Here is a 6,064-nt window from a genome sequence, read left to right on the forward strand (position 1 = left end):
AAGGAGTACTGTGTATTTAAATGTTTTTTCATGTGTAACATAAATTGTGCAGTGTTGATGGTGTAACTTCTACATTCATCAACCAACTCTAAACTTAATTTTCTGAAATGCCGTTAGCTGAACTTGACCAAAGTTGCCAGTTATTCAAATTCACTTTATCTTGCCTCATTATTCCTTCTATATCTTAATTTAGTGTAACATTATCGATAAAAAAATCTCTATTCTGTAAAATACGATTAGCTCTGGTTAAACAAGGTCGAGGTATCGATTTAAATTATGGTGAAACTTGGAAATGCAGTCATTACTTCCCAAATGCTTGGAAATATATTCGTGTGACAATATTCGGCAGGTGAAGTATTTTTTCTGACTGTACTGTCCTCCAAGCCAAAAAATTTCTCATCTAATTTTATGGTAATTGTATGTTATTCAATGTTTGGCTCGGAAAAAAAATCTGACTTGTCAACTCTTGCCGTGAATGCTCCCAGAGTTGAAATACACAAGCACACGCTCAATGAAACAAATCTGTTTGACTTTAACATTCCTACTTTTTTCTCCATATTCAATATTGTATAAAAGTCCTTGATATTCCATGTTTTAATGTGAACTTTTACTAAAAGTATGTGATAGTACGTCTCTCTCTTATTTGAAATAATAATATCTCAAGTCAAATATTGTCCTAAGTCCAACACACCAATATTGGAACCTCTTTTCTCATTACTTTATGTAATTACCTTTATTAAGAAAACATTGTGCACGTCTCCCACTGAAATAACGTCTTATTTTTCCCTTAATAGCGGCTTCAAGTTTTCATACTCATGATCACATACAGGATACAATTATGGGCACTTCGTGCCGTTGATTTTGTTGCCCTTCTGAATATTTACTGTCATTCCCATTTTCGTGGCTTCTTATAGTCTTCGCTTCACATTTCTAAGTTGTTGTACAACATTAATAAATATAATTACTTACCCGGTTTAATAGGTAATGTGCATTTATTCGGCCGAAAAGGCGGACCTCGTGCTGAACGTGAAGAGATGAATAAAATAGTAAGGCGACAGCTAGAGGAAACTGTTATACCACCGGAAAACTAAGTGTTAAATGAAGATTCCACAATAAATAAAAAATAAAGATAAACTCGAGACAGGCAGAATAAAAGGTAAACTACTCCTTGGTATGCAAGGAAAAAAATAAGACGATGATATTTCTGATTTTGCCGTAATTTCCCAAGATTCATGAGACCTTGATAAGATTATTTCATGCTTGGAGAGGACAAGTTTTGCTAAATATTGGTTTGAGAATTCAAATAAAAGTCATACTGACTGCGTTCATATAACAACGAAGATAACATAGTCTTGATAAACTTTTTTCTTTCTTATCAACCGTCTGGTGGGATTGTAATTTGTCGACATTTCTCCAAGATTGATGTTGCAAAACTAAATTTCACGAGGTTCTCAATCTTACACGACTCCTCTTTTTGAATCCACACACCTCACCCCCTACTTTTTTTGTATTTACATGAAATTCTATTTTGTCTTGCATTTCCTATTCATGTTTAAAAACGGGTTTAGGTGACCGATAGAATTATACTTGCACGTATGTAACGGTAGATGCTTTTGGAATGTTTTTTGTTAATCTTATTAAAACAATGATTTTTGAACAGATGACGTCACGCGCACCTTGTATCTTTCACAGGTCTCCCTAGGTGGGGCTGGGGGGTGCCTCCTAGTTTGAGAACCACTACCACTAGAAGATCTATGCTCGAGATAGCCGTCTCTTCTGTAGTGCTCCGCCGCTCCCTCGATCGCCCAGCAAGTCTAACCTTAACTTTATAACGCTTGAGTTGGGTAGAAGTATTTCTCTTCATCCACACGCTAGACATGCCCATACCGTCTCGCCTCGTTTCTCTCTACCATCTACCTAAACAAACTTCCCTTCTTATGTCATTACTCTTTGTACTGTTTCCCTGGTAAATTACCATGATCACTCTCAAAGTCTACATCTCTGCAGCCATCTTTGACCATATTATGAATGTTAGGACTAAAACTTTTCAGACACGAGGTAGTTACCCCAAGCTGGGTGCAAAGATAATTATAGTGGGAATTATTACTCGTTCAAATTAGTGCACAAGCCAAAGACCTAATTTATAAAAATACAATAATAAAAACTAAATAAAGTTATACCACGACTGCAGTGGTTATTGATTTCTGTAAAACGCGAAATATAAGCGTATCTTGATTTTGAGTTTTGTATAAAAAAATGAAGGTAATTGGATCTCGTAATTAAGAATTTGGGTGTGAAAGTTGGGAATATTGATTCAGAAGGTTCACTTGATTTTAGAGCTTCAAACAGATCTTGCTTAACGGTTTAAGAAGTCGCTTACGGTATGATTAACGTCAAAGAATTTAATTAACATTTCTCGGTACTACAACGGCCACCGGGCTTGCCCGCAAGTCACTCGAGAAATATACGTTTTTGTTTAGGTACGCCTAGAACAATGCGGTGTGGGATGGATCGGTGTCTTCTGTGGTGATTGTATCTGGGTCGATTTGATTCAATGTCCAGGCCTGTTTTGTGTCGGTACAGTTTTAAAAGCTGGCGTGAAGCCGTTCCCAGTATGGTTTTTGATTGACGTCTGAGGTGTTGTCTGGGCGAGTTAAGTCGGCTGTGGAGCTTGGAAGTTTGTTTTGGATTGATTTCTTCGAGAGTCGCGTGTTTGCGATTCACCACGGTCTTGAATCACGTGTTTCACTCGTGATCGACAGCTATTAATTCCTAGATACGAGTTCAGAGATCATACTTGGCCTGATCTATGGGTAATGCACCTTACACATACACCTCCAACCCCTTGCCCACCAGAGCTGGAGTACTGGCTCACAGTGCAGCGATGCTGACTTTTCAACCCTGTGCGGGATTCGAACGCGAATCATTGAATTACAGGCCGAGAACAGTACAATTGTACCATCGTGTTTTGTTTGTAAGTGTTGCATGATACAGGTGGTAAAATGTAGAGTTTGAGTAGTATACTGACCACCCCCTCCCATTTGTGCGTTCGGTTGGTTTTGTTTGTGGTTATGAAATGGGCTGGTATTAAGGGACCTTGCCAATACAAATGTGTGATACCTACAATTTGCATGTGCTGTATTACGAGGATTTTGAGGATGGTTTTAATGGATCCCATTATCATCATTACATGTTGTGTAGTTTGCATAGTTTTCTTGGTTGAAGGAAACAATTATAGGTGTTATAGAGTAATTCTTTGGGTATGGGAGTGCTCGTATGTTGTGTTCGATTTTACATTATGATGTATCAAGCGCCTTTACGACAGGTAAATTTACTAGCTAAAATACGCCGACCACAGTTCCAGAGACCCTTTGTGCTTCTTAGAAGTGGAACCGACTACATTTCCAAGAAGCAGATCCAAGTAGGTCAAAGGAATTTAGAGGCGAGAATGACTTGCTGAGCAGGTTTCGGCGCGGTTATAAGTATCGTGCTTATTTACGTGATTTATCAGTGTACAGAAATTCGTAAATCGGTACTGAACTAGACCAGGAATGTATTGAAGACTTGCGTGACTATCTCTGGCCTATTCAGCGCAGATTTGAACCTTATATTACCAGGCGATTTTATTCAGCCAAAAGAATCACCACCACCATCGGTGGTTGTTTAAACATCTTATTTTACCTAAAGTTGACTAATTTCCGTGTTTTCTCCCCCTGCCGAATCAGATGCGTCTCTACCCTTTCATGCTTAATTCTCGTCAGACTAACGTAGAGGTATGCTCGAAGTTTGCGTTGTGCGCAGTCTTCAACGGGGACGGCGGTTCTAACGGTCCCCAGGGCCTGACGCTGCCGACGTTGTGGTCGATCTGAACACGTCAGTAGCTTCGCTTACCTGAACCCAAGATGGACGTTCACCCCTTCCACATCGGGTGGTGCCTTTTTCGTTGTATCCTAGTTGTCGTCTGACTATTCTATTCGTCCCTATGTCGAGAAAGGGTTTAGAACTATCTCGAATAACACTGACATTACCAGGTTAAGTCACAGTTGAACAAGTTTAACGTTTTACATCTGATCCACTAAACAGTCTACAATTTCAAGCAAAGGGGTTAACAGACTTTATTACTGTTAAGTACATACTACTGTAGTTTAATGCCCACATGGAAAGGTTAACTAATGGTAACTAAAATAGTTATAATCTGGTATCCGTATAGTTTCCCAATTATCGTACCTAGTGCGCATGCATGCCTCCACGTTCCCTAGTTTGGTATACTGGATAAGCAAGGTCCCGTTTGATTTCCACCATTGTCCAATTCTCACCGACATTCATCGACTAGTCGACACTTACCTTAACCAGGAGTACAGCACCAAGGTACACGAACTGCATACTTACCAGATCTATTTCTTTTTAACTATCACACACAACCGGCGACTGCTCCCCTCCTCGTCTGAATGTTTACACAGATGCCAACTTTTCTTCTTGGTGACGTCTTCTGGAGTCTCGACTGGAGCCGACGTAGGTTTCCAATTGAACTAATCTCCTTGGAAAAGACTATTCCCTCAACCTCGTCTATTCCTATGCAAAGTTAATTTTCCCCATTTAAAATTAATCCGATATTTCGTACAATTTCATTTTAGCTACTGCATTTAATCTTCCGCATATATCAAATTTATCATGAATAGTAACCGAATCTTTATTCAAAAGTATCAATTTATGCACATCAAATCGTTATGCTCAAATTACATTTCGTATCCATTGCTTTCATGAATGTGAACATTCGTTTCTCTAGTTATTTTACGATCGCTTCATGTACCTCTAGCTTTCTGATTGTAAGCAGTTTTGTGGGGCGAAGGGATATGCAATAGTTCCTATGACTTTAAATTTATGTCGTCAGGCCGATCACTCCAGAGGTTCTGGTAGGCAAGACCCCCCCTCCCCCCTTGTACAGTGGCTAGATATTGACAAAATTTCACTAGGAACCGAACTATCCTCGAATAACATGGCCCTTACCCATCATTTTAATTTTAACTATTCGATAATTTTGAATTTCTTCCAGCCACTTCACCTCTCGCATTATACAAACCCCAAAATCACTCCCGTGCGTTATTTCTAAAACTTTACCGTCTCCCTAGATTCCTCTAATTTAATTAGGTCATACTGCTTCCCTACCTTGGGTAGACGTACGCCATCGCTGCTACTACTACTTTGAGAAAAAAAAAAAAAAAAAATACAAATGACAACTATCTCGTGCTTATTTCAGAGATGGAGTAAGTATTGATCTCCAATATTGCAACAATGTGGATGTTCAATATCAATATTTTGAAGGGACCAACAACTTACTTGAACGAGATGGTTGTACAAGATGACGTCCACCTTTAAAACCCAACATCACTTCCATTTATACGAATTTTTAGGCTGGGCCCCACACGTCATCTTTATCAATTCAAATTTTAAAAACTAGAGAAACTACGGGTGCAGCTCCACCTCTAAATCTGCGGCAGCCCTACACTAATAGTGCTCATTCATATTTCTTCCTTCTGATAGGTTGTAGGGTCCGAAAAGTTACTAGCTGCTGCAGGTCGGCGAGTTTCCTGTTAATTTAACCAGGAGACTGTTTAAACTGCATTACAGCATTGTCATTCGTGGTCCATGTATTTGAAGTTAACTGATGACAATTATGGCCATCACATTTTCTGGTCATTTGCGGGGAGCTATGCTCCTCCCCTTTAATATTTGGATTACACTTAATCAAGATTTTGGAAAAATCTACCTCAATTTTTACTTTATGATTATATCAGGCTTTAGATTTTCCAAATTTCTCCACTATTAGTATTTTTTTTTTTTTTTTAGCAAGATAGGTTACTTCAAATTAAGTTCACCCATTCTATTTAATTACATAATTTAGTTTTAACATTCCACTTCCAAAGGATTAAAGAAAACCAATCATATAAATGATAAAGCCATGATCTGAAGATTTTTACAGAAGTGATTTTTTTTTTACATAATTCATGAAATGTTAATGGTTTGACACTTTCTACATAGATGAAACTTAAAAGGCTGACAAAAA

This window comes from Oratosquilla oratoria, chromosome 1, assembly GCF_046742065.1.
Source record: "Oratosquilla oratoria isolate Oo_2021 chromosome 1, ASM4674206v1, whole genome shotgun sequence".
Lineage (NCBI taxonomy): Eukaryota > Metazoa > Arthropoda > Malacostraca > Stomatopoda > Squillidae > Oratosquilla > Oratosquilla oratoria.